Here is an 18,438-nt window from a genome sequence, read left to right as displayed (position 1 = left end):
AGTACTCGATATTATTTGGGCACTGACGAGCAGTGATGATGTTGCAGATGTGGTATGCGATAATTTTCTCATGTGTTACTAGGGCATACTACTATCGTCGCTTTATGGAGAGGTTTCCATCTATAGCAGCACTGATGTTGGTGTTGCTCCCAGGTTCAGGGCCATACATAGTGTATTTTGATGCTTCACGTGCTAGTCTTGGTGTGGTGTCGGTGTAGAATGGTAGGGTGATTGCTTACTTTTTGCGACAATTGAATCCCCATGAGAAGGATTTTTCAGTTCGTGATTAGGGGTTGGCGGTTATTATGGACGTACTTAAGACTTGGAGGCTTTGTACATATGATGTGTCATGAGAGGTTTATACTGATCATCTAAGTCTTCACAATTGGTTCAGGCAGGAGGATTTGAATTTGAGGCAGCAGAGAGTATGCGTAGTTTGGCATTTACTCCAGTGGAGGAGAGGCATTTGGATATGGATGTCCATGCCTTGGCTAATAGTGTGGTGAAATTGGATATTTCTGAGTCTAGTAGAGTTATTCCGTGTGTGGTTGTGTAGTCGTCCTTGTTTGATCACATTAAGGCTCATCAGTATAATGATTCCTATTTGCTGGTTCCTAATGACACAATGTTGCGAGGTGCTTAGGAGGTGGTCATCGGAGATGGCGGTGTATTGCAACTTCAGGGTCAGATTTTGTTCCTAGTATTAATTGTTTGTGGGAGTTGATCCTTGAGGAAGCTCAAGGTTTAGAGTATATTATTCCTCCACGTGCGCATGATTTTTCAGCCTCTACAGGTGGCCAACCACTTGGTTTTCTATCCCCTTCTGATCTCGTATTTCTACATCCAATACCTGCAATAATAAAACCCAACGCATCAATCTAGCCTTGGATTCTTTTTTTGTAAATAGATACCTGATTGCTGCATGATCGGTAAGGACTATAACTTTTGTTCCCACCAAGTAAGCCCGAAATTTCTCAAAGGCCCACACATCTGCCAACAACTCCTTCTCACTGGTGGTGTAATTAAGTTGAGCATCATCAAGAGTCTTATTCGCATAGTAGATGGAGTAAAACATCTTGTCTTTCCTCTGGTCTAGCACTGCCCCAATAGCATGGTCACTTGCATCACACATAAGTTCAAATGGTAAGGACCAATCCGGTGCCACAATAATGGGGGCACCTACCAACTTCTCTTCGAGTTCCTCAGGCAGACTTCATCAAATTTGAAAGTCACATCTTTTTCAAGCAACCTGCACAATGAAATAGCAATTTTAGAAAACTCTTTAGTAAAGCATCTATAGAAATCTGTGTGTCCCAAGAAACTCCAGACACTCTTCATAGAGATGGGTGGATGTAATTTTGCAACCGCCTCCACCTTCGCCTTATCAATTTCAATGCCACTCTTCGATATTCTATGACCCAACGAGATGCCTTCTTGCACTATAAAATGGCACTTTTCCCAATTAAGCACCAAATTTGCTTCTTCACAACGTGCCAATACCTTGCCTAAATTCTTCAAACAATCATCATAAGAAGACCCAAAGACTGAAAAATTATCCATGATGACTTCTACAAAGTTTTTCACCATATCAGTGAAAATGGCCATCATGCACCTCTGAAAAGTGGCCGGTGCATTACAAAGACCAAATGGCATTCACTTGAAAGCAAAAGTACCATAAGGGCATGTTAAAGTCATTTTCTCCTGATCCTCTGGGCATATGACAATCTGGTTGTACCCCGAATAACCATCGAGGAAGCAATAATACTCATGCCCAGCCAACCTGTCCAACATTTGGTTAATGAATGGAAGTGGGAAGTGGTCCTTGCAGGTTGCTTTATTGAGCCTTCTATAGTCAATGCAAACTCTCCATCCCGTCAAAGCACGAGTAGGAATTAGCTCATTTTTTTATTTTCCACCACAGTCATCCCCCCTTTTTTGGGCACACATTGCACTGGGCTTACCTAGTTGCTGTCAGAAATAGGGAAGATGATACCTGCATCAAGCCAATTAATTAATTCCTTTTTCACGACCTCCTTCATAATAGGATTTAACCTCCTTTGTTGCTCAACACTGGGGTGGTGTCCATATTCCAGAAAATTTTATGCATGTAGAATGATGGACTGATTCCCTTGATATCAGCAATTGTCCACCCAATAGCTCTTTTGTGCTCACGAAGCACCCTTAGCATCTTTTCTTCTTGCACATTGGTCAATCTGGATGAAATAATCACTGGCAACGTTTTCGAATTTGCCAAGTAGGCATAGCGCATGTGCACTGGAAGAGGCTCGAGCTCGAGCTTTGGAGCTTCTTCAACAAATGGTTTAGGAGGGGTCAGAGTAACAGGTCTGTCCAACTCCTCAAATCTCCCATGCCCATGGACATACTTGCAAGACATGTTAAGGACTTGCTCAATTTCTTCCATTATCTCATCTTCACTTTCTTCTTCATCCCCAATCAAAACTCGTTCAAGGGGGTCTATGGGGATCATATAAGGCACTAGTGAAGTCACATCACTTTCCACCACAAAAATCACGGATAACTCTTCATAGTGGGCTAGAAATTTGAGTGCTTTATAAACATTGAATACCTCCACATGATCACCCACTCTCATTGTCATCTTTCCTTCACACACATCAATAATAACTCGACCCGTGGCTAAGAATGGACGCCCCAAAATAAATGGGACTTCTTGATCTGGCTCATAGTCGAAGATAATAAAATCAGTAGGGAATATGAAAGAATCCAGTTGAACTAACACATCTTCAATCACCACTTCTGGATGAGCAAGGGAGCGATTAGCCAACTATAGAATCACCGTAATTAGGCGCTGCTCACACAACCCCAATTGTATGAAAACATATAGCGGCATCAAATTAATGCTCGCCCCAAGATCACACAAAGCTTGCCTGACTGCATGCTTACCAATCGAGATCTGGATAGTTCAACTACCTGGATCCTTCAATTTATGAGGTAGTTTGCTTTGAATTCTTGAGCTACATTCTTCGGTGAGTGCCATAGTCTCGAACTCGACCAACCTCCTATTATTTTCCACTATGTATTTGATATATTTCGCATATTTGGGCACTTATTGCAAGATATCTACCATCAAAATATTAATTTGCACATGCTTCAAAATATCAAGAAACTTCTTATAAGCAGCATTATCCTTCACTTTCTGCAATATTTGAGGGAACGGAGGTGGAGGCCTCGCAACTAGTGGTTGGGGTTGCTTTGCCACTGCCTCTTCAACTGGTTTCTCTGAATCCTTTGCTTTTTTTAATTCTACTTCTATGGTGGACTGTTTTTCATTAAAGGTCACTTGCTTTCTCTTTTTCGATGTGACTTATTCTAATGTCTCCCATTCCTCAATGACACAACATTAATAAATGCCTTAGCATTAGCCTTAGTGTCGCTTGGAAGAGCTCCAACTGGTCGAGTATTTTGGGAACAGACAAGTTGCCCCATTTGTCGCTCCAAATTTTGAATAGCAGTTGAGTGGGATGCTGCTTGGGCCTACTGATCAACCATCAATTTCTTTAGAATATCCTCAATATGACTCGTCGAGTTTGTAGGTTGCTCAGCCTGTGGTGGTGTATATTGCTATTGAGGAGCTTGTGGCCTGTACTGATTCTGTGCACCTTGGTTTCCGCACCAAGAGATGTTTGGGTGGTTCCTCTAGTTAGGATTGTAGGTGTTCCCATACTGATTTGTCTGGACCCTATTTGCATTACCTTCAAAACATACAGGCTATGGATTAGCTGGGCATAAGTCTCTCGTATGACCCTTTACACATACTTCAAAAAATATCTGAACCTGCTGCACTGGCTGAGCTTGTTGCTTGTTAATAACCAAGGTCATCTTATTGACTTAGTTGGCCAATGTGGCAACCTGCGCTGATAATGCAGAAACAACATCTAACTCGAGGACCCATGAAGATTTTTGAACGGTGTGTCTGCCCATCTCTCCTTGCCAATCAGGATTTACTTTTGGAGAATTTGTTCAATAATGCATATATTTCATCGAAACGTTTCTCCAACACTTGACTTCCCGCTGCAACATCCACCACAATCTTTGTCTCTGGATATTGCCCTTCTATGAAGGTATGAGCTAACACTTTATTTTTCTGGTTGTGATGAGGACAATCTCCGAGCAGCCCCTTGAACCTCTCCCAAGCTGAATATAAAGACTTCCCCGATTTCTGTTTAAAGGCCACTATCTCACTTATGATCTTTATAGTTTTGCATAAAGGGAAGAACCGTGCCACAAAGGGGTCATTCCATGATGTAATAGAATTAGCTGGTTGCTCCTTCAACCACCGCTTTGCTTCGCCCAAAAGAGAAAACAGGAATAGTGTGAGCCTCACATAGTCTGCAGTGACTCCGTTAGTGATATAAGTTCAGAATATGTTATTGTGGATCCTCGTGTGGAAGACCTATAAACTGCCCATTTGCATGTAGTAACTGGATCATGCTCCGTTTTAGCTCAAAGTGCCCAGTGATTATGGGCTTCACAATGCTGGAGGTGACATTAGCAATGTTGGGCATCGCCACCTCCTAAACAACCATATGTTGCTCCTCTGCCATGTTCACAGGTAATTGAACAAGTGCCTGATGATTATCTGTGTCTTTTGCTCCTCTCAACCTCATGTGAAATGTTCTCTCAGGTTCGGGGTCAAAGCCTTGAAGTTTATCCTGGCTTCTGACACTTTGCATTCAATCGAAGTTCCCGAGAGCAGAGCAACCAATAAGAAATATTGGATTTGATGAGAAACAACTAAAGTAAACGCTAGTAAAGTAGTCAATATTTAAGTCCCCAACAATGACGCCAAAAACGTTTTGCTCCCAAACGCATACGCAAGTACACGTGGTCGTACAAGTAATAAAATGATAAGTCGAGTGTCGAACCCACAAAGACTTGTGTTAACTACCCACTAATTTCACAAAGATTGTTATTCAGTGATGTAAAAGAAGAATCTATGTTAAATTTTATTAATTTTGGCTAAGATCATGTTTTAGAGCTCAAGTCTAAACATATGGACTTCTTTTCATGAAGCGCAAGAAGGTCAAAAAGCCCAAGATTGATTTCAAGAAGCCAAGAACCTTTCCTTATTAAAATAGGATTTATTTTATTCCTTTTAGAATAAGGATTTTCCTTTTATTATGATTCTAGTTTCTTTTCCTTGTAGAATATGGATTTTACCTTCCTTGTCTTTAGTTATTTTATTTTCTTATTAGAATAGGAATTGTAGTCATCAAAGAAGAGACTCTAGGTGTAGATAAAGGGTTTTCTTGCCTTGTAGAATGCGATTCACGTTTTTGGGCTTTGACCCTAATTTGCAATAGAGTGTTTTTCTCTATTTTGTCTTCTTTATCCTTGTTTTTGGTTCCAAGCAAGGTGGTGATACTCTTTATCTTGTTTTTAATTGCGTGTGGTGTTTCTTTATCACGTTAATTGATTCCAAGTGGTAACTATAGGAACTTTTTAGTTCTTGATCATTCAAGAACACGTTTATTTAACTAAATTCATTCATTTAGTATTTTAGAATCAGAACTTTCATTGAACCGTTATGGCCTCAGCATTTACTTGTTTTGAACGAATAGATAGTCTTTCTTATAGTTCAGATCGTCATCTTTCACCTCGTTTTTGAATCATCAGATTTCGAGTCCTAAAACTTGAGATATGCTATTTCTTGAAATCAACCCATAAACCACATTTTCGTTTCAAGATCTTGATCCTGGTCAGTTGGTTCTTTGTTAACTCGGAGAATCACATCATTTAGTCGAGTCAATCAGAGTTCAAAAGTTTGATTATACTAATAAATAGATGTAACAAGTAACTAATTAATCAAGTAGAAAATAGCTGTTGTGTATTGAGTAGAGATGACAAGAGGGGTTGCTCTGATAGTAAGCAACCTCCACTTCCAACCAAGAGGTTGTGAGTTCGAGTCACCCCAAGAGCTAGGTGGGGAGTTCTTGGAGGCAAGGATGCTGAGGGTCTATTGAAAACAGCCTCTCTACCTCATGGTAGGGGTAAGGTCTGCGTACACACTACCCTCCCCAGACCCCACTAGTGGAATTATACTGGGTTGTTGTTGTTGTTGTTATTGAGTAGAGATGAATATTCTAGGGTTGTGATTGATTCACCAATCCTATTGCGTTCTAATTAACTCTCCCTTTCATACAATTCTTTCATGGTTGCTAATTAATCAAATAATTGCTCTCGTAGTATTCTCCCGAATTACTACTCGCCCATTCAAAATAGATGAACACCTATATTCCTATGAAATCAATCTATTAAGAACACATTAAGATTACAATATTCAATTGAGCATGATGACTAGGTATATTCCTATCCTAACCACAAATCCGCCCCACTCAGAGTTAAAATCATGCCCTCTTCAATTCTTCACTAATCTAGACATAGCTTTCCCAAGCATAGTATAGATAGTAAATAGAACCCAATTGTTGGCCACACAATTAAGCAATTAATCACATAATTGAAGAAACAACCATATATTAGCCAATTATAATCAAGGTTAAGTCAACTTCCAACAACAATATTCATGGCTATATCACAAGCCCAGAACTTATGGGTTTTAGCCACTCATGATAATATCAAAATAATTTCACAAGTGTTGAATAGTTAAAAATACTAAGAAAGATGAGGAAAAACTACCGAGTGTTCCGTGTGTGTATTTTTCTGTCAATCTAGCCTCCCCCCTCCAAAATAGGTTTAGACTTACTTTTATATGAGTGGGGGGGTGTCTTGGGTCGAAATAACCTTGTCCCGGTCGAGGTAGGACACTTTCCCTTCACCCAGCGCCCAGGGTAGCATGGGGCGCTGGCCCTGGCGTCGGAGAATTTAATGCTTCCTATTACTACGCCACAGGTAGCGCCCCACGCTAGCCTGGGCGCTACACTGTGGCATTTTTCCATTTCGTTCCCTTTTTGCTTCAAATCGCTAAACTTCGTCCTACATTGCTTTCGGGTGAATCCTACACATACAAATACCACGAATTAGAACAAATTATTAAATTACACATTCGAAATCTACGAAAGATGCATAAAATGCGAGGCAATATACATATAAATATACATACTTTAAGCCTAATATCAAGGGATATTACATGTTATGACAATTGAACTAAAGGCATGGAAAGAGCCTAAATAACCTAAAGAGGCCAAATATAACATATAGCTCATGTACCCACTTGTCACCTTGCATACACTAATTTCACATAACACTAATAGTACAATCAACCCAAATCCTAAGGGGTAGTTCCCACACACAAAGTTAGGTAAGATTCTTACCTCAACTAGGCCAACTCAACCATCAGAAATATCTTTCCCCCTAAAAGTCACCTCCACATGGCCCAAATATAACCAAAAGACACTTAATATCATCAACTAGTGCAAGGGAAAACAATTACAATAGATAAAGCTTTAATCTTTACAAAATTTCCAAAAAGTCAACAAAAGCCAACCCCGGGCTCGCCTGGTCAAAACCCGGGTCCAAGGGTAGATTCTGACTATCCATAACCCCACGAGCCCATATATGTGTTTTATTTTCAAATCCGAGTCCAAATCGACTCTCAAAATTCAATTCATCATTTTTCAAAAACTTGACAAAATTCCCAATTTTTCCTCTTTGATTCACATAAGTTTGATGTTAAATCTAAGATATATTCATGAAATATAGTTAGAATTTGATTAGAATCACTTACCCAATGTTTGTAGATGTAAATCCCGTCTCTAAATCGCCTCCTACCGAGCCTAGGGTTCTAAACTAAGAGAAATGAGATGAAATCCCGACTTTTCAATCTTTTGTTCAGTTGCAGAAGTCGCAATTGCGAAGAATTTCTCGCAATTGCGGCAATGACAAACTCAATGGGAACCTCGCAAATGCGACTGTGGGTTCGCAAATGTGACAGTTTCATCGCAAATGCAAAATTTTCTACCTAGTGCCATACTTCGCAATTGCAAACTAGACATCACAATTGCGACACCTGAGACCCCCCCTGCTATGTTCGCAATCGCGAGGCTGGTGCTCACAATTGCGACATCAGAGCACTAGCACACCATCAAGTTTAGTTTTAAGTCCAAACCTTTCCGCTACACGTCCGAAACCCATCCGAGCCCTCGGGGTTCCAAACCAAGCATGCACACAAGTCTAAAAATATCATACGAACTCGCTTGCATGATCAGAACACAAAAATAACATATAGAACTACGAATCAGACACCAAAACGCATGAATTTCAAAGTAAAGTTCAAGAACTTCTAGAATTGCAACTAAGAATCCGAATCCTATCAAAATCAACTCCAAACTATACCAAATTCTGCAGACAAGTTCTAAATAGCATAACAGACCTATTCCAAGTCCCAAAATCAAATTCTGAACCCGATAGCCAAAAGTCAACCTACGGTCAAACTTCTAAACCTTAAATTGCCAATTTTCGGCGAAACAACAGAAATCAACCTACGAACATCCGAATTCAATTCCAGGCATACGCCTAAGTCCAAAATCATGATACGAAGCTATCGGAGCCATGAAAACACCGTTCGGGACCCGCCTGGTCAAAACTCGGGTCCAAGGGTAGATTCTGACTATCCATAACCCCACGAGCCCATATATGTGTTTTGTTTTCAAATCCGAGTCCAAATTAAGTCTCAAAACTCAATTCTTCATTTTTCAAAAACTTAAAAAGATTACCAATTTTCCTCTATGATTCACATAAGTTTGATGTTAAATCTAAGATATATTCATGAAATATAGTAAGAATTTGATTAGAATCACTTACCCAATGTCTGTAGATGAAAATCCCCTCTCTAAATTGCCTCCTACCGATCCTAGGGTTCTAAACTAAGAGAAATGAGATGAAATCCTGACTTTTCTATCTTTTGTTCAGTTGCAGAAGTTGCAATTGCGAACCCTCGCAATTGCGAAGAATTTCTCGCAATTGCGAACCCTCGCAATTGTGAAGAATTTCTCGCAATTGCGGCAATGACAGACTGAAGGGGAACCTCGCAAATGCGACTGTGGGTTCACAAATATGACAGTTTCATCGCAAATGCAAAATTTCCTACCCAGACCCATTCTTTGCAATTGAAAACTAGACATCACAATTGCGACACCTGAGACCCCCCTGTTATGTCCGCAATTGCAAGGCTGGTGCTCGCAATTGTGACATCAGAGCACTAACACACCATCAAGTTTAGTTTTAAGTCCAAACCATTCCGCAACACGTCCGAAACCCATCCCAGCTCTCAAGGCTCCAAACCAAGCATCCACACAAGTGTAAAAACATCATACGAACTCGATCACGTGATCAGAACACATAAATAACATCTAGAACTATGAATCAGACACCAAAACGCATGAATTTCAAAGTAAAGTTCAAGAACTTCTAGAATTGCAACTAAGCATCCGAATCCTATCAAAATCAACTCCAAACTATACCAAATTCTGCAGACAAGTTTTAAATAGCATAACAGACCTATTTCAAGTCCCAAAATCCAATTCTGAACCCGATAGCCAAAAGTCCACCTACGGTCAAACTTCTAAACCTTAAATTGCCAATTTTCGGCGAAATAACATAATCAACCTATGAACATCCGAATTCGATTCCGGGGATACGCCCAAGTCCAAAATCACGATACGAAGCTATCAGACCCATCAAAACACTGTTCCAGGGTTGTTTTCACAAAAGTCAAAGTTTAGTCAACACTTCTAACTTAAGCTTCTCAGCCAAGAACCAAAGGGTCTAAATCAACCCGAATTCTTCTCGGAATTTAACCAATCAACCCCGCAACATAAAACCTAAATTACACATGTGTGTAGCATCAAAAGGGGAAACGTGGCGCAATTATATAAAACGACCGGTCGGGTTATTACATTTTCCCCCCCCCTAAAAATAAAAGTTCGTCCTCGAACATGGGTAAGGACATACCTGAAGTGATGAAAATGTCAGGATAACAACTCTGCTTGCCGTGCTCGGTCTCCTAGGTCTCCTTTTCGACCGGATGACCCCTCCATTGAACCTTCAATGAAGTAATATTCTTTGATCCCAACTTCCAGACCTCTCTGTCCAATGAACTGCATATAAGCTAGGTAGCAATGCAAGCTTGTAGGCCACCTCACCAACTGTCTCAAGGATCTCAAAAGGACCGATATACCTAGGGCTCAACTTGCCCTTCTTCACGAAACTCATCACACCCTTCATGGGAGAAACCCGGAGCAAAACCCGCTCTCCAACCATAAATGGTATATCACGAACCTTTCGATCAGCATAACTCTTTGGTCTAGACTGGGCTGTACGAAGCCGGTCCTGAATCAACTTGACTTTCTCCAAGGCATCCTGAACCAAATCTATGCCCAACAACCTAGCCTCTCCCCGCTCAAACCAACCAACTAGAGAATGACACTATTTCCCTTATCGGGCCTCATAAGGAGCTATCTGAATACTTGATTGGTAGCTGTTGTTGTAGGCAAACTCTGCAAGCAGCAAGAACTGATCCCAAGAACCCCTGAAATCCATAACACAAGCATGAAGCATATCCTCTAATATCTGAATGGTGCGCTCGGACTGCTCGTCGATCTGGGGGTGAAATGTTGTACTCAACTCAACCCGTGTGCCTAACTCACGCTGCACAGATCTCCAGAAATACGACGTGAACTGTGTGCCTCGATAAGAGATGATGGACACCGGCACACCGTGGAGACGAACGATCTCACCGATATAGATATGAGCCAACAACTCCGAAGAATAGGTGGTCACGATTAGAATAAAATGAGCCGACTCGGTCAACCTGTCTACAATCACCCATACTGCGTCAAATTTCTTGAAAGTGTGTGGGATCTGAACAATGAAATCCATGGTAACACGCTCCCACTTCCATTCGGAAACTCAAGGCTCTGAAGCAAATCGCCTGGCCTCTGATGCTCATACTTCACCTGTTGACAATTTAGGCATCGAGCCACATACTCCACTATATCTTTCTTAATTCTCCCCCCTAATAGTGCTGCCTCAAATCATGATACATCTTAGCGGCACCCGGATGAATGGAGTACCGCGAACTGTGGGCCTCCTCAAGGATCAACTCACATAACCTATCTACATTGGGCATACATGACCGGCCCTGCATCCGCAACACACCGTCATCTCTAATAGAAACCTCCTTGGCATCGTCGTGCTGTACCGTGTCCTTAAGGACAAGCAAATAAGGGTCATCATACTGACGCTCTTTGATGTGCTGATATAAGGAAGACCGAGAAACCACGCAAGTAAGAACCCAACTGGGCTCCAAAACATCCAATCTCACAAATTGATTAGCCAAGGTCTGAACATCCATGGCTAGTGGCCTCTCTACTGCTGGTAAATATGCCAAACTACCCATACTCTATACCTTTCGACTCAAGGCATCGGCCACCATATTGGCCTTCCAGGGAGTGATATCATAGTCTTTAAGAAACTCTAACAATCTCTGCTACCGCAAATTAAGATCTTTCTTCTTGAACAGATGTTGGAGACTCTGGTGGTTGGTATTGACCTCACATAGCACACCGTACAAGTAGTGCCTCTAAATCTCTAATGCATGAACAATAGCTGCCAATTCCATGGCATGTATCAGATAGTTCTTCTCAAGGACCTTTAACTACCGAGATGCATAGGAAATCACCCTACCTTTCTTGCATTAACTCCGCACCAAGCCTAATACGTGATGCATTACAATACACAGTGTAAGACCTCGAACCCATAGGAAACACCAACACTGGGGCTGTTGTCATAATAGTCTTGAGCTTTTGAAATCTCGCCTCACATTCCTCGGACTATATAAAAGGATCACCCTTCTAGGTCAATCTAGTCATAGGTGAAACAATGGATGAGAAACCCTCTACAAAACAACGATAATACTCGGCCAAACCAAGGAAACTCAGAATCTCTGTAGCCCAAGATTGTCTGGGCTAACTCTAAACTACTTCAATCTTCTTTGGATCTACCTTGATCTCCTCACTCGACACCACATGCCCCAAAAATGCCACCGAATCGAGCTAGCACTCACATTTTGAGAATTTTCCATACAACTTCTTCTCCCTCAATGTCTGGAGCATGATCCTAAGATTCTGCTCATGATCCTCCTGACTGCGAGAATACACCAAGATGTCGTCAATAAACACAATGACAAATGAATCAAGATATGGATGGAATACACTATTCATCAGGTGCATAAATGCTTCTAAGGCGTTGGTAATCCCAAATGACATCACAAGAAACTCATAGTGACCATACCGATCCGAAAGCAGTCTTTAGAATATCCGAATCCCGAATCTTTTGCTGATGATACCCTGACCTCAAATCAATCTTTGAGAACACTCTGGCACCTTGAAGCTGGTCAAATACATTATCAATGCGTGGTAATAGGTACCTGTTCTTTATTGTAACCTTGTTCAACTGCCGATAATCAATACATACGTGAATAGAACCATCATTTTTCTTCACAAACAGAACCGGAGCACCCTACGACGAAACACTAGGCCGAATGAAACCCTTATTAAGCAATTCTTTCAACTACTCCTTCAACTCTGCTGATGCCATATGGTAGGGTGGGATTGAAATGGGCTGAGTGCTCTATAATAAGACAATACCAAAATCGATATCCTTATCGGGCGGCATGCCCGGAAGATCTACTGGAAATACATATGGGATGTCTCTATAATGACCCGACCGATCGTTTTGAGCCCTAGCATGTCGTTCGGCAGTTTGAGGCCATGAGTAGCATTACTTCATATATTATGACTTGTACGTGTGGTCAGGATTGAAATTCGGGAAGTCCGCAGTTGATTTAGAAAGAAAATTCTCATTTCGGAAGCTTTAAGTTGGAAGAATTTACTAATGTGTGATTTTGAGTAAACGACCTCGGAATCGAGATTTGAAGGTTCCAACAGGTTTGTATGATAATTTTTGGACTTGGGCGTATGTCCAGATCGGGTTTTAGATGACCCGGGAGCTTTTCGGCGCCTATTGTGGAGAATTGGTATTTTGGAAGGATTTCATAAATTTTGGTTGAAGTGCATTTCAAGGTTATAGATGTTCGTTTGGGATTCTGAACCTGGAAATAGCTCCGTACGGTGATTCTGGACTTAGGGGCGCATCCAGAAGTGGATTTGGAGGTCCGTAGGTCATTTCGGGGTTATTTGGCGAAAAATAGAAATTTGAAGTTTTTGGAAAGTTTGACCGAGGGTGGACTTTTTTATATCTGGTTTGGATTCTAGTTCCGGAAGTTAGAGTAGGTCCTTAATGTCATTTAAGACTTTCACGCAAAATTTGGCGTCATTCCGAGTTGATTTGATAGGAATCGGACGCGCGAAAGTGTTTTTAGAAGTTTTTGAGTTTCATGATTTAATTCATGTGTTTTGGCGTCCAATTCGTGATTCTAGATGTTATTTCGGTGTTTCGATCGTGTGAGCGAGTTCGTATGATATTTTTAGACTTGTGTGGACATTTGGTGCGGAGTACCAAGGGCTCGGGTGAGTTTCGGACGCGTTCGGAGGGGTGGAAGAACTTCAGTTTTTCTGGTATTTTTTGCTGGTGCCTCAGGTATCACAAATGTGAAGTTTTGTTCGCATTTGTGAGCTCGCATTTGTGAAGATGGGAAGGCACTGAGGATTTCGTATTTGCAAAGATCCTGCTACTTTTGCGAACCTGACACCCTTCGCATTTGCAATGATTTGGTCGCATTTGCGACCATAGCAGAGATGGCCAGCCTTCACATTTGCAATGATTTTGTCGCATTTGCGAACAAGATGTTGCAAATGCGACATCTGCGGCTGGTGCAAGAGTTTTTATTATGGGACTTAGCTTTATTTCCCTCATTTCCCACTTGGTCTTAAGCAATTTTGAGAGAATTTTGTGGAGGGATTTCATAAACATCAAGAGGTAAGTGATCCCTATCAATTCCTTAGCTAAATGCGCGAATCATAGGTAGATCTAACATGGAAAAATGGTGAAATTAATGGGATTTTTGAAAAACCTAGGATTTTGGTAAAATTGAGATTTGACCACGAAATTGGTTATGGCATTAAGTAAAAAAATTATATATTTGAGTTCGTGAGGCTATGGGTAATATTTATCTTCGAAAATTTTCGGAATCCGGGCAGGTGGGCCCGGGGGCAAATTTTTAGAATCTTCTAATTTGGGTCGGGTAATTACTCTAATAGCTAAATTATGAACTTTTGAGTATATATTTATTAAATTATACAATATTTGACTAGTTTCGGATTATTCAGCATCGATTTGGGGCTTTTAGAGCGGATTAGTGGACCGGAAGTGAGCTTGAAAATGAGGTAAGTCTCTTTCCTAACCTTGTAAGAGTGAACTCATTCCCTTAGGTGTATCTTTTTGTGTATTACTTGTGTGGGGAGCTACGTATACACTAGTTGGCTAGAGTCCGTGCGTAGCTATATTCCATGATATATCCGGGTAGAATTAGACCCACTTCATGCCTTTAATGGTATTGTTGTGTTTATCATGCGTATTAACTGTCTTGAATAGGGCCAAGACCAGGGATTTTAAAGTTGCAATTCTCGACTTAGTCTTCTTATTTTGGAAAATTGAGGAATACTAAATAACTATGAAAAATCCATGTCTTCTCGTGTCGCAAGTACTTTCATGAACGAGGTAAACTTCTCCACTCTAATGGGATCGGGCCGTTCGCCTCGGTAGTATAGTAACACCATTCTTATGGGATCGGGCCGTTCGCCTCGGTAGTATGGTAACACCACTCTTATGGGATCAGGTCGTTCGCCTCGGTAGTATGATGGTAACACTACTCTTATAGGATCGGGCCGTTCGCCTCGGCAATACTGAGTACTACTATTCTTATGGGATAGGGCCATTCACCTCGAAAACTTCGTGCCAAATAATCGTAACGGGTTCCAGATTGGATATAATTGAGTTAGGGTCTTCACGACCAGTTATGAGATATTGGTGATGTGTTACAGATCCCTGTTGTATTTATTGTATTTGTTTTTATTTGTCTCATTAATACTTGTTGTATATTCACCATGTCTACTTTATGTACTTTCATTATTATTATTGACCTCTAGTAAGTGTCAAGTCGACCCCTCGTCACTACTTCTTCGAGGTTAGACTAGATACTTATTGGGTACGCGTTATTCTTCGTACTCACGCTACAGTTCTGCACCGATGTGTAGGTACTAAGACAGGTTCCACCAGTGGTCACGTTGGTGCGTAGCCGGTCATTACGAAGACTTAGGGGTGAGCTACTTGCCTTGCTACGATCCGCAGCAACAGAGTCTCCTTCCATCTTATTTACTATTCCTGTCTATTACTTTCGGACAATAGTTTTTAGTAGTTTTGTATATTCTCTAGATTGCTCATGTACTTGTGACGCCGGGTTTTGGGGATTTGTATCACTTATGTACTGTTGTACTTGTCATTTTGATCACCCTAGACTATGTACTTATTATGTTGCTATTTTGTTTAAAAAGACTTGTCACAGTTGCATGAAATTCAGTGTAGTTAAATATATGTTAAAAAGGGATAAATAAATGGTAGTTGCGCTTATGAGCTTGCCTAACGGCGGCGTTAGGTGCAGTCTCGTCCTAGCATGGAATTGGGTCGTGACACTACTAGAAGTCATGTGGTGTGATAAGGTAGGCTAAAACACAGGATGCTATTTCGAGAAAATGATTTTCAAAACCAAACATAAAGGCTCCCGCGATGTTATAAGGAAAAATTGTGATTTATTCTTGTGATTTGAGACGCGGGATGCACTTGCCTTTGGTTGTTGTTTCTTTAGCATATTATTAATTGTTTTCTCCATGTTGCACTAGTTGCTTTAGTTATGTGTAGCTAACCTTGATATGCTATTTGTTGTTTCAATTTCATTACTGTCATTATTACACCGCCTTATATTTGTTCAGTCTTTTATTTATTCCAGTAGGGCCTTGACCTGACCTCATCACTACTCTACCAAGGTTAGGCTTGGAACTTACTGGGTTCTGTTGTGGTGTACTCATGTACGCTTCTGCACATCTTTTTGTGCAGATCCAGGTACTTTCTACCAGTCCGGGCGTCAGCTAGTAGAGTCCGTGCGTGGAGACTTCAGGGTACACCTGCTAGCGTCCGCAGGCCTCGGAGTCCCCCTCTACCTGGATTATTCTATTTTCTTATCCTTATTTAGTCACTATTGTATAGAGATATTCTGTGTCACTTCATAGAGCTTGTGACTTGTATTTCACTGGATTTTGGGCAATTATGTATATACTGAGTTGTGGAGATCTTCCTTATACTAGTTGTTGGATTTTGAGTCTTTCATTATTGTTTTGGTTATCTCTGCAAAATGTTAGGCTTACCTAGTCTTAGAGACTAGGTGCCGTCACGACATCTTATGAAAGAAAATTGGGGTCGTGACAAGTTGGTATCAGAGCTCTAGGTTTATAGTTATTATGAGTCAGAAGCAAATTTAGTAGACTCTCGTGGATCGGTATGGACACGTTTGTACTTATCTTCGGGAGGCTATAGAACTGTTAGGAAAAGTTTCATTTCTTTGATTCCTTATCGTGCGAATTTGTTGATTTCAAAATTCTAAATCTCTATCTTTTTATTCTCTCACAGATGGTGAGGACACGTACATCTGGATCTGATGATCAGACACCCGAGCCCCCTGCTAGAGCCGTGAGAGGCCGAGGCCGAGGACGGGAATGCAGTGCAGCCAGAGCACCTGCTCGAGCTGCTACAGAGGAGCCACCAGTAGCTCCAGTTGGAGAGAACGCACCTGAGACGCATGTTACTACCCCAGCACTTCAGGAGACTCTCGCCCAGTTTCTGAGCATGTTCGGTACTTTAGCTCAGGCAGGGTTGATTCCACTAGCTCCTGCCACATCTTAGGCCGGGGGAGGAGCACAGACTCACGCCTCCTTCACCCCATAGCAGCGGGTCTAGGTTGATCAGGTCCCAAAGGTCATACTAGTGCAGCCGGTTGTCCCAGTTCAGCCCGAGGTTAGGGCAATAGCTTCTGAGGGAGAGCAGCTTAGGCTCGAGGGGTACAAGAAGTACCACCCTCCTACTTTCAGAGTTTGGCTTCAGAGGATGCCCAGGGTTTTCTTGAGAAGCACCACTGTATCCTTTGTACTATCGGAATGGTGGAGTCGAGTGGGGTTGCTTTGACTACGTTCCAGCTTAAGGGAGCGGCTTATTAGTGGTTGTGAGCGTATGAGTTTGGTAGTCTGGACGGGGCACCTTCACTCACATAGGATCAGTTCTTAGAGATATTTGGGAGGGAGTTGGTTCCCTAGAGGATTAGCGAGGCATGGCGCGCAGAGTTTGAGTAGTTGCACTAGGGTTCTATGACCGTATCGGAGTATGCAGTCCGGTTCAATGATTTGTCCACGCATGCACCAACCTTAGTTGCTACTGTCAGAGAACGAGTTCGTCGATTTATCAAGGGACTCAACCCTGGTATCAGATTTAGTATGGCCCAAGAGTTGGAGATGGACATCTCATACCAGCAGGTAGTGGCGATCGCTAGGAGATTGGAGGGTATGTGGGCCTGGGAGAGAGAGAGGAGAGGGAGGACAAGAGGCCTCAAAATTCTGGCACATATAGTGGTGCCCGTGCCCCAGTTGTAGCCCGTCAAAGTGGGGGCTATGTGAGCTGCCCTGTTCATTAAGTACTTCCAGCTTCCAGTGGTATTCCAGGCACTCCCAGGCCTCAGGTTCCCCATTATGCACCGCAATTGTCTAGTGTACCTCCTTCAAGGGGTGCTTTCAACGGTCAGTCCAGCCGACCAGGCCCGAGTCAGTCTCAGCAGCCACGTCTTCCGAGAGCTTGTTTTGAGTGTGGTGACACTCGTCATATGGTGAGGGATTTCCCTAGACTCAGGAGGGGTGCACATCCACAGACTACTCAGGCCCCATGCATTCCACAAGGCCCTTAGGCTTCTCAGGCCGTGGTTACCGCACCAGTTTCCACTCCACCTGCACAGCCAGCTAGAGGTGGAGGTCGGGCAGGTAGAGGTCGCCCTAGAGGGGGAGGCCAGGCCAGATATTATGCTCTTCTTGCTAGGACGAAGGCGGTTGCATCCGACTCAGTTATCACAGGTATTGTTCCGGTTCGTCATAGAGATGCATCAGTCTTATTTGATCCAGGCTCCACTTATTCCTATGTATCATCTTATTTTGCTCCGTATTTGGGTATGTCTCGTGATTCTTTGAGTTCTCCTGTCTTTGTGTCCATACCTGTAGGAGATTCCATTGTTGTTGGTCGTGTGTATCTGCCGTGTTTAGTTGTTCTTGGTGGTATTTAGACCAGAGTCGATCTATTATTGCTCGGTATGGTATATTTTGATGTTATCTTGGGCATGGAATGGTTATAACCCTATCATGCCATCCTTGATTGTCACGCCAAGACGGTGAT

The 18,438-nt window shown here is 42.0% G+C and overlaps 1 non-coding gene across 1 annotated transcript; it reads left to right on the top strand.

Annotated features, from left to right (window-relative positions):
- Positions 1 to 4,124: 4,124 nt before the first annotated feature.
- On the top strand, positions 4,125 to 4,231 carry LOC142180484 (small nucleolar RNA R71). The gene has a single exon (XR_012709107.1). It is a non-coding gene; the product is annotated as a small nucleolar RNA R71 (small nucleolar RNA).
- Positions 4,232 to 18,438: the final 14,207 nt, after the last annotated feature.

Source organism: Nicotiana tabacum, chromosome 4 (assembly GCF_000715075.1).
Source record: "Nicotiana tabacum cultivar K326 chromosome 4, ASM71507v2, whole genome shotgun sequence".
Lineage (NCBI taxonomy): Eukaryota > Viridiplantae > Streptophyta > Magnoliopsida > Solanales > Solanaceae > Nicotiana > Nicotiana tabacum.
The sequence above is the reverse complement of the archived record's forward strand: the minus strand, read 5'-3'. Positions and strand labels throughout refer to the sequence as shown.